The sequence below is a fragment of the Natrix helvetica genome (assembly GCF_964273705.1).
Source record: "Natrix helvetica genome assembly, chromosome: 3".
Classification (NCBI taxonomy): Eukaryota; Metazoa; Chordata; class Lepidosauria; order Squamata; family Natricidae; genus Natrix; species Natrix helvetica.
This window is the reverse complement of record NC_138549.1, coordinates 120346737-120358990: the sequence shown is the minus strand read 5'-3', so window position 1 is coordinate 120358990 and position 12254 is coordinate 120346737.

Genomic DNA, 12254 nt, shown 5'->3' with positions numbered 1-12254 from the left:
AAAGGAGGTTCATCCCCATCCCTCAAAAAGTAAACCTCATTCTGCTCCATCCTAACCTCCAGGAAGGTTTGGCCGATGCTATTTGGTACAAGCTACCTGGCCTCACCCACCTTGCCAGAAGAGAAGAGATTATGTAGCATCCCTGGACTCAAAGCAATGGTTTGCTACTGTGATCTCTTTGTACTATACAGGTAGTCCTTGACTTATGACCACAACTGAGCCCAAAATTGCTGTTGCTAAGCGAGATGTTTATCAAGTGAATTTTGCCCTATTTTAAGATCTTTCTTAAATTAAATTAAATTAAATGATTAAATTCTCTAATGGCAGAAAGTGAAGAGGAACTAAAGAGCCCCTTGATGCAGGTGAAGAAGGAGAGTGCAAAAGTTGGCTTGAAACTCAACATTAAGAAAACTAAGATCATGACATCTGGCCCTCTCAATTCCTGTCAAATAGATGGGGAAGAAATGGAGGTAGTGACTGATTTCATTTTCCTGGGCTCCAAGATCACCACAGATGGGGACTGCAGCCAAGAAATTAAAAGTCGCTTGCTCCTGGGGAGGAAAGCTATGGCAAATCTAGACAGCATACTAAAAAGCAGAGCCATTACCCTGCTAACATAAGTGCGTATAGTCAAGGCTATGGTTTTCCCAGTTGCAATATATGGCTGTGAAAGTTGGACCATAAAAAAGGCTGAGTGCCAAAGAATTGAGGCCTTTGAACGATGGTGCTGGAGAAGACTCCAGCAAGTCCCTTGGACTGCAAGGCGATCAAACTGATCAGTCTTAGAGGAGATCAACCCTGACTGCTCTTTAGAAAGCCAGATCCTGAAGATGAAACTCAGTGGTGGGATTCAAATAATTTAACAACTGGTTCTGTGCCCTAATGATTTCTTCCAACAACCAGTTCACCAAACTGCTCAGAAAGTTAACAACCAGTTTTCCCAAAGTGGTGCGAACTGGCTGAATCCCACCACTGATGAAACTCAAATACTTTGGCCACCTAATGAGAAGGAAGGACTCACTAGAGAAGAGCCTAATGCTGGGAAAGATTGAGGGCAAAAGAAAAAGGGGACGACAGAGAATGAAGTGGCTGGATGGAGTCACCGAAGCAGTAGGTGTGAGTTTAAATGGACTCCAGAGCATGGTAGAGGACAGGAAGGCCTGGAGGAACGTTGTCCATGGGGTTGTGATGGATCAGACACAACTTCACAACTAACAACAACAAGATCTTTCTAGTTAAATGAATCACTACAGTTGTTAAATTAGTGCAGTGGCACAATAGAATATCCTGTATTTCTCCAGCATCCTTAGGATAATGTCACTATCAACATATGTGCAGTACAGATAGTCTTTGACTTATAACAGTTGTTTGTATGACCACTTATGACCATTTTTCACACTTATCACCATTGCAGCATCCCCATGGTGATGTGATCAAACTTCAGACAATTGGCGACTGACTCATATTTATGACGGTTGCAGTATCCCGGGGTCATGTGATCACCTTTTATAACCTTGAGACAAGCAAAGTCAATGGGGAAGCCATATTCACTTAACATCCATCTTACTAACTTAACAACTGCAGTGATTAACAGCTATGGCAAGTAAGGTCGTAAAATGGGGCAAAACCCATTTAATAAATGTCTCACTTAGGAGCATGAATTCTGGACTCTGTTGTGCTCGTAAGTCAAGGACTACCTGTATTGACAGAGAAGGGAATAGAATGTTGCATGGAGTGAGAGATGTTCCCAACAAGTCAGCTTTGTTTCTGACAATGGGGAAGCAAGAGAAAGAGTGTTTAAAATTGTTCTCTGGTGGAGGGAGGAGCCAACGTCGCGACTATACAGACGTGCAGCCGATACTTTTGCCGCTGGGTGGTCCAATCGGACCTAAACCATCCTGCAGAGATGGTGAACAGGAAGAATACGTCTTGCTGATCTCAAGGACATCGCAAAGTCCCTGATCGATGCAAGAGAAGTTCTTCAAGCCAGCGACAAAAAATCTAGCCAAGGCTGATGAAGTCAAGGTGCTCCAAAATGGAAGGATATGGAAAGAGAAAGTGTTGCCAGTTGGTGAGGAATTTTTACCGTTTTAAAAGAGACTGCCTATAAAAAAACTTAAAGTTAATTTAAATTGGAGAACAGAAGAAATCAGTGGCAGAATTAAGTTTGGAATGGTTTTGGACAGTGGGTTATCTTACTTTTTAAATGCTATGTTCATGGATGGAATTTATGCAAGCCTTTTAAAATGAATGGATTAAGTTTTCTTCTTCTATTTTTTTTTCTTTTATTATTCTTTGTAACCTATGGACTAAAATTCTCCTCTTTCATTACTGTGGGTGTTTTTCTAACTCATTCAAGAATCTGATGTTTTTTAAACTTGAAATACAAAAAAGGTACAAAAAGAAACAAAGAAAATTGCAACAATAACACTGCTATTCGGAGGCTGGAGGTTTGTATATTAGAAACGAAACACTCTTACTTTTCTCACTGATTATTCTGGCTTGGCACACCAAGGTCTCACTGCTTGTTTATAGAGAGTGATAAGAAGAAAAGCATACAGATGTCTCTTTGAAGTATATCTTTAACCAGAGAAAAGTGAAAATAAAACTTTATTGTGAATCTATGCTTAATCTTGTAAAAACCTTCCAAGCTAGAGCAGCAGTGTTTGTTAGCTGGAGATAATGGCACAACTTCAACAGCAGAAAGAAACTTTAAGCCTGCAAAATATATTCTTAGAAATTCAGAAATTATCAAACATATTTGAGAGGACGGAGAAGAAGTTGGAAGACTTAGAGCATCTAATAGTAAAATATGATGAAGAAGTTGGAGATGTTTATCAAGTGGAAAAAGTGGAGATTAGAATCCTAAAAACCGAAGAGGAAAATGACCATAAAGAAATTAAATTTGCTGATATTTATGGTGATTGGTTGTGGAAATGAAAAGAGTGGAATACTAAAAGAGGAATTAAATGGAGGGAACTCTACCCCAGATGGCAAGACACAGAAGAAGAAAAAACAAAAGAATTTATGGATTTAAAGAGAGAAATTTTATTAGCAATATCATTGATAACACTACTGACAATTAAAGATAAGCTGATTAAGGAAACAGAAGAAGGGCATCGAAATTACATGAGAGATCTTATAAGCAAGGAGTTGCTAAGAGGAGTCCATACAAATTTGATTAAGGAGATGATTAGAGGACTGACACCACAAATGGCAGAAGACATGAGACTGTTTTGCTACTGGAAAGATACAGGTTGATAGATGGAAGTGTATAATTTAAAACTAGTTAAACTTAGTGAAATTTAGTGACAATAGATATAGTTAAATAAATAATTGATAATGATAATAATGTATACAACATGTAGTGTTATGATAAGTAATAATTGGATATGAATATTGAATGGTACCCATGAAAGGAAGATTAGAAATCCTTTTGGATTATATATAAATGTTAATAAAAAAGAACTAAGTTAGATTCAGTTAAGTCTTGATTATTAGGGAGGAAATGTTATGATACAGGATATAGTCAAATAAAGGAGGGATAATGATAACAACGTATGTATGTATGTATGTGTACAACATAAGGAAACTGGATGTAAATTGTAAACAGTGATTTGGAAAGGATTAGAAAATTTTATCACTAAATATTATGGATGTTTAGCTAGAATAGGACATAAGGATTCAGTGTTATTGGAGGATTTTAGAAATAGTAAATGAAATGCCTGTATGTGGTTATGTATTAAATCTTGGTATATTTTATGATGAATGACATTTAAACAATTATAGTCAAATGAAAATGGAGGTATGATGACAGTAACATGTATAAATATCTGAGTTAAAATACTTGAGTTAATATGAATTATGGTTGATGACTATGGAAGAGATGCACGAAAACCTTTTGTAACCAACTGATACACTTTCTACAGTATGTAAAGAAGGAAGATTTTATGTGTTGTGTTTGTTTTGAAAATTAAAAATAAATATATTTTTAATTAAAATTGTTCTCTGGCTAGCAAGGATTACATGTGGTTTGGGATCATTTGCAGTGATTTATAAATAATGATTTACTGCTTTTGGCAATAAACATTATAATCAACTGTGGTTAAAGAAATCATGAATTAGAATAATGTAAGAATCTAGCCATGCAGGTCATCATAGACTTGTTCTTCACTGAAATCTAATCATGTGGTCCAAAAATGATCTGATAGTATTTTAGAGGTCATTGAACTGCAATAAATTGGGAGTCATCATGTGCCCAATCAATGGCTGTTCATTTGGTTACATTCAGTCAGATTTCTCAAGAAATTCATCTGTTCATTTGGCTTCCTCCATGTGTTAATTTTGGCACATCTTGCTTCTTCTCCGCAACTTTTTTCCTCCTTATCCTGCCATCACATCGTCAACTCAGCTGACACTGAGTGAGAGGGATGTTGGTAGCAACAGACATCTTTATCTTTCTTAGTAATGATGTCAAGAACAAGGTTTCTGTCACCAGATGCCCTATTTAAAGGTCACAGCAGGAGGGTCCCCACCCTAAGATCACATTAAGTGTAAAAAAAATAGCAGGCCTATTCCTGGAAAAAAAGCACTTGAAGCAATGTCTGCAAAGCAATTGCTTTAGGAAGCAGAAATTACATGAATATCTTTACAAGGAGGAGTTTTATATACAAAAGAACTCAGTGCATAATTCTTTCAAGGTTAATTTAGGACAAAATATATGTGTCTTCAGGTTCCCCCTGTTTACATTATGCGCAAGACTTTCCATTAGTGATAAAATGAGATGTAGTAGAATTTTCTGAATACAGGCAGTCTTTGACTTATGACCACAACTTCTGTTGCTAAGCGATGCAGTTGTTAAGCAAGTTACGTCTACTTTTATGACCTTTTTGTCACAGTTGTTAAGTGAATCACATGAGCATTAAGCAAATTCGGTATTTGTTAAGCAAATCCAGATTCCCCAATTGACTTTGGTTATCTGAACTCAGCTGCGAAGGTCACAAACGGAGATCATATGACCCTGGGATGTTGCAACGGTCATAAATACATGCCAAGTGCTCAAATTTTGATCACGTGACTGAGGAGACCCTGCAATGGTCATAAATGCAAGGACAGTCATAAGTCATTTTTTTCAGCACCATTGTAACTTCAGAATAGTCACTAAAAATGGTTGTGAGTCAAGAAATACCTGTATTGTGCACCACCACAATGTTCAATAAGAGATGTTATTTTATTTTCCCCAAATGGAAATATAGTAATTTATTTTGTAATCAAGCATTAAACCTAGGAGGTAAGCAGTTAGCTTCAACAGCAATGTTTCCATCCCACTCTTCCAGATTCAGTATTTGATTGCAAGAATAACAAATTCAAATCATTTTATAGTTCTTTCAGAACTGACAGTCTTTTAAAACTTCATTCTGATGTACCAAATAAATATATAAAATATGTATTTTAAAGAAAATACACTTTGAATAGTTCTTATCAAACTACTGAATTATTCTACTAGTTTTATATTTCCCCTTTCCAGCAAGTACTGAATGTATCCTCCGAATGTGCCTTCAGTTCACTTCATAACTCTATGAATTAGGATGGGCTGAGAAACTGACCAGCCTATAATCAGTCAGTGGCTGAAGATGAATTTGAATCAGACTTTAAATTCATACAAAAGCAAGGAGAAGCTGAAGTTTTTTGTATTATGAGTATTTATACATTCAGGAACCTTCTTAGTAGATATATATACAACATAGGAATTGCACAAAACTGAACCACAAAAAAGTCAATCACATTTTAAACTAGAAAGTTGAAAGATCCAGTCTTTGAGTGGTTTGTAAATATATGAGTTAGATGAATTTAGAAAATAGAATTAATTAAACTAAAGTAATATTAAAGTAATGTTAGAAGGCCAGCAACCACATTATATGTGACTTGGCCATAAAATCCCACAGGCTATATTATATACATATTTTAAAATAAGTTATTTTCTTTAAAATACCAAAATTTAATAAAGTTTGGTAAAAAATCACCCATAGAAATAAAACAAATAGAAAATAGAAATTTTAAATAGCAAACAAACAATTCAATCCAACTACCTGTATTACTCCCCCTAAAAATCCTTACATGGAAACTTATACTTGTGAAAGGAAAATAGAAAAAATAAACAACTAAAACAAAGGAAAAACTGAAGTAACTTTTTTTTTTAAAAAAAAAAAGCTAGTTTGGAATTGCTTGTTGGATGGAGTGACAACATGCAGTACTCACAGGCTATATTGCTGTGTATTATATTACTCTACAATGTTAATCTAACTTATTCTGAATCTTTTTTTCTTAAATAAAAACATCTATACAACAAAGCATTTTGAAGATTAAATTTAATGCAAATTTAAATTTTAGAAAGTACAGTAGTTTAGATTAGTTTTTCAGAATTGAGAAGCCCTATTAATTAAGTAGATTCAATCAAATTATTCAGCTGCCTACAAATTAATCATCTTCGCTTTCTTAAGGTGTCAACCCTGCTATATCCAGTTAAACGTTACTGTATGGGATTTGTTTGCTTTTGGTTTAGTTTGTTGTATGAATTCAGCTATTCTGATATGAAACCATGGCTTAAAGTGTTGTATGATCCTACCACTGTGGTGTATTCAACAAACCACAGATTAAATATGCCATAGTTTAATACAATGTGTAAATTTAATCATGATGCTGTTCCTGATTAACCTCTCCATCATCAATCATCATCAATCATCAATCATCATCAATCATCATCAATCATCATCAATCATCATCAATCATCATCAATCATCATCAATCATCAATCATCAATCATCAATCATCATCAATCATCATCAATCATCATCAATCATCATCAATCATCATCAATCATCATCAATCATCATCAATCATCATCAATCATCATCAATCATCATCAATCATCATCAATCATCATCAACAACAACACCAAGAAGTTTCAGAGCATTTTGCTCCCGTCCTGGCTCCCAATACTAAGAATACAGTATTTGAGGCTGGAGAAGGAATAGGACTTGCTTATAGGAGAGCAAAACAAGCTCTCAGCTGGGACATCCACAGGAGATGGGAGATCAAAAAAGTAAAAATTGTAACTATGACCATGCAATCAAAATTCTGCCCCTTTTATGTCCATTGTAGATGTCCCTGCTCCCAGCTCTCCATTGATTATGCACTATCAAGTTGATGTTGATCCTTAGCGACCATATTGATCAATTTTCCAGCTCTCCCTGGTCAACTAGCTTTTACCTCATTAGGTAACAAAATGCCTTCAAGCAAACAACCAAGCTCAGAGAGCACCAAGGTCTCTAGACATAGCTAAGTTTCTCCCATGTTTCTGTGAGTCCTTCAGGTTGCTCTTTTAAATCTCCCTTGTCCGTGTTTTATGTTGTCTCTTCTATAGCAAGCAGCCACCCGGGGCAAAGAATATTGCCTCTTCTCTATATAAAGTGTTGAGTGCATTGTTATAATATCAACAAGTACATCTGTAGTATACACAGAATGCCTGGCTGAAATGTGAATGATGGCTACTTTGTGGTTCAGTATATTGTGCAAACCTTATATAAACAGTTAGTATCTGATTTTTTGTGTCATGTGAATGCCGTTGATATAGCTTAGTGTAGTGGGTGAATCGAGTCCTTAAATGTCCATGCAGACATATTGGAGACTCCAGTATTAATAAATATAATCCTGGGATGTGAAGCGTTATTATTATATAAATGCATAATTGACCGCATAGTACTATGCATATTTGTTCTAAAGTAAAACTTCAGAATAACTTAGTTTTAGAATAAGTGATTTCCTTTGACACAGATGTAAGATGGCTGTGGTAAACCCAAACAAATCAATGTACATTACTGTAGCTCCTTATATTGTGTGAATCCAGCTATTGTGCTTGATGGCCATTGTTTTGAGGGTTAGCATATCTTGTGAAAGCAGCCACCCGTGACTTAATCAAACCAGGATGGCTTAGATTAAGGTTTTCTGAACTCGGCCACTGAATCGCGCTGACAGACCCAGAGTCCAACGGCTCATCCTTGGGAGGGATTTTTCTCAATGACTGCGATAAACGCGGTTATTTGACACCTGTCCCCGAGGCCTGTAAAAACCGGGCTGCCAAGGGGACGGGAGCAAAGGCGTTGTCAGGTGTACCGATGGGCAAGAGCTAGAGGTGAGTGGCGCAAGGATCGACTACAGCTGCCCCCGAGAGTCGCCCGCTTTTGACAGCCCAGTTTCGGAAAAAAAGAGTGGCAAGCAATCCACGGAGGGGGGGAAAAAAAGTGGGGCGAAACCGGCAGAAAGGAACGAGCGTTAAAAACTGGCGCCGATCCAAGGTGCTTTCCCGCAAACCACATGCTTCGGCGCAGCTCTTTATAAAGCGCGACCTCCAGGCAGCCAGCAGTCGGGAGGCAGGCTTTCCTGGGGATTGTTGTTTCGAAGTGGAAGTTCCAGCCCCCTCTTGCCGGCCGCCTACCAAGGGGAGCGGGACTAATTGCAAGAAAAAGGCGCGCCCTCTTGGCCCTCGCGAAGCAGGACTTGAAGCCCCACGGAGCCCTTGCAGTGCAGTCCCCGGAATAGTAAGCGCGCGCGGCGAAGGTAGGAGCCCTTCTGGGGGTGGCGGCGTCGGTTGTAAAGGGGAGCGAGGCTTTGGCGGCCAAGTGCTTGTCTTCTCCTCCGCGTCGGCATAGTTTAGTTGCTTTTCAAGCAGTTGCGCAAAGCACCCCATTCCTTTGCAGCCGTCCCAGGCGCTCAAGCCACGGCCCAGTTGCTCTGACAGTTGGCTCGTTTGGTCTTGGGCGGCTGCGGGGAACTTTCCCAACCTCTGCGGAGCATTCCGCTTAGGAGTTATTGCCGAGTAAGAATGAAAAGGCGAACCGCCGTTGCAAACGTTGGGCTTTCTACGAAGCGGCGAAGACTGAAACGGCGCTTTACCGTGGCTTTATCCCCTCGGTGTTGAGGCGGGCAGTGCAGGGTGGTCTTGTTGCCCTTTGGCTTCCTCCTCCTCGGGAGCATTTACTGACCTCTGCTTGTAGCTGGTTCCAGGTTTCTCTCTCCCCCCCCCCCATCTTTTTTTTCTTCCTCCCGCTCACTCTCATCTTTCACGCCCTCTCCTGTCAAGTTGCACAAAGCTGGTCAGAAAAAATCTAAAGAAAAATTGAAGTCCCCCTTGAGAAGCTGCTCCTCTGGCTCCAGCTGGCCAATGTTTGCTTGGAACGAAGGCCCAAAGGGCATTTTTCGAATAAACATGCATTGTGGTCATGAATAAGTTGCTGTTTCCTTTTGAAATCAGCTGCACTGTAATGCACTCACATTGCCTTATTAGTGTTACCAGCAAGTAGCCAGCATGAAACTAGAGCTTAAATATTGGTTGCAGAGTGGAGCTGTTTGCACAGCCACAGATAAGGGGACCTGTCCAATGTTGGGGTGAAGTTTTCTCCTGCTATGGAAGTTTTAGAGGACCATAGGACTTTTCCATTGTACAGTACTCAAGTAGATAAACCATCTAGTGTTTAAAGCCTTGAAACTTTTCTTCCTGCATAGCCTTTCTGATTTCTCAGAGCTTAATTTGAGCCTGCTTTTGACTAGGTTTTTGCTCCGAGTCACAAAATAAAAGGGAGCATGTTGAAAAAGAAACCATGGTTAGCAATGCACAGTGGAAGCCCCTATAAAGCAGTCATTCAGAATGGGTACCATCAAAGTAAGCCAACAGTAGTATATGGCAGGTTGGAAGTTGATAAGTTCTAACAACACATGGCTAATAGTTTTCTGCATCCTTAGGTGTGTGGAGTAGGAGTACTACCCCTCTAGTATGGAAAGTGAAATTTGTAGGCCTGACTTACAGAGTATGCTAAATACTTCAGATGTGTGAATGTAACTGTTCTGGTTTATGGCTTAACCAGAATTGGCTACACTCACATGTTCTGCCACAATTAAGCAAAATATGATTTAGTGATGTACTTTTAATGTCTCCTAGTTAAACGATGCTCTTAGGCCTTTGTTCCCAATTCGAAAGTGATTTGCCATTGCCTTCTCTCTTAGGCTGAAAGAGAGTGACTGGCCCAAAGTCATCCCAGAATGTTTGTCTCATTGCAGAATTAGAATTCACACTGGTTCCAAGCTTGGTGCCATTAACCACTATACTCAGTCTGCTCTTGTTTGCAGGCAATAAAGTTTTAAAAAAATCTTGAAAGAATTCTGTTAATAAGAACCTATCAATCTATTTCACTTTCAAGCACACAGTATTAAAGGCCTCCCATATAGTATTAAAGGCCTCCCAGGGCTTTGTAAGTGGGCATATTAATCACAAAGCATGATGTGAAGTCTTTTCCAAATCTTTCCTCTTTGTTTTTTCTCTCTCTTGTCCTCCTTCCCTTTGGATTCTTTTGCTAAGCTCAGTGAACAAATGATTGGAAGCCTTTTGGAAGATTCCCCAAGGTTGTAGGACAATAACTTTGGAATGCTATGGCATAAAATAACCCCTATATTGTTCTGGAGAGCTTTTCTTATGGACAAGCAAGGTGCCAAGGATAAGGGGAAGAAGCAGAAGTGGGTTGCTCCCGGTTTAGGCAAACCAGTAGTGGAAATTGCGACTGGGTCACCAAACCGGTAGGGACGGCAGGCTCGCCATGCCCACAAACCGGTCCCCCTGTCGCCGTGGCATGGATTTTTTTGGCATTTTTTAATGCTCTGTGCATGCGCAGACCTATTTACAGACAACTGTGCATGCACGAAGTGCGCTTGCACTGAACCAGCAGTAACGCCGGTAGCAACCCACCCCCGAAAAGGAGCATGCAGTGGCAGCAGTCCGGTGGAGAAGAGAGCTGCGCACAGGATCCAAAAGTGAAGTTATGAAAACCAACAAGAGTGAACAGCTGGAAGGTGTAATTGAGCCTCCTTAATCTTGTCTAACATTGGGATGACAGGAGTTGTGCTCCAGTGTATTTGGAAGAACCAAACTGAATAAGTGGCTGAAGTTGCAGGAAAGCATGATATTCCTTTTCATAGTTATTACCCAAACTTGAAAGTTGATATGAAGCATGATAGAGAGGTACTGTCAGGTTAATTGGTAGGCAAATAAATACTTTTAGTGACCTAAGAATAGGGTTACCACAGGGCTCTAAAAATGACCATGAGTGGCACTAATGAAAAAAGCATGTGAAACCTCTCCAAATCTTTGCCACTCTTTAGTAGCTGCCCATATTTTTTCAGTCTGGATATAGAAGCCCAAATAACTGGTTTTGATCTGTGAAGAATAGAGTAACTTTTGTACTAGAGCATTTTCCTCTGTTATTCCTAGTATTTATAGATGGATGACAGATTTATAGATTGGAAATCCTCTGCAGAATAGTCAAGCAATTTTTATATCCTCAGTTGCAAATATATATTAAAGTATTTGAGAGCATTAAAAAAAGGCTCAAATGTCCTGTAGAGGATTCCCAATCATTTAGTGCAAGTGAACTTTTTAGAGACGATGGTGGCTATCTTGGATTATTGCTTCCATTGCCTTAAATCGCAGGAGACTTAAGTGGGGGCCCAGAGGTTAGTCTCAACATCTCTAGACTGACTCCTGTGGGAAAAGCTGTGGTTGGTAGATCCAGCTTTTTCAAGTAAGTTCCTGGAGCTGCCTTGTCTGTTGGTGGTTGCTGCAACTTGGTGGTCTTCTAACTTTTAATTCTTAACCTTCTTTTTTCCGCGCTGCTGTTCTGTAGATTTGCCATCTATCTGAAGCCCATTTCATGTCCTGTTAAGACTATAACTTCTGGGGTTTTTCGTAGCAAGGAATTTTGAAACACAATGCTTTGGGAAGCAACAAAAGATAAATACCCATTTTTAGCATCTGCAGTCTGTTTTGAAGCAACAGCAGTTTCAGAAGATACTGAACGGGAAATTCCAAATTGATCCGTGGGATTTGGATAATAAAAATTAGGGGGAATGAAAAGGAATGGAGAATGAGGAGGAACTGGCTGACTTTGTGCCAGTCATACACTCTCAGCCCATCCCACCTCACAGGGTTGTTGTTTTGGGGGGGAATAGGAGGAAGTAGGTGTGTTGGATATGTTTGAGTTATATGTAAAAAGAATAAAGGCAGAATGCACACAAATACCTTGAATATTTGTGACTTAAAGAATTAATTCTGTCTTTTCTATGGCTGGGCTAAAACATGCTATTGTTAAGGATTTGCTCAGCTCTTACATATTGATTGTATATAATTTTTTTAATGATTTGATAGTACT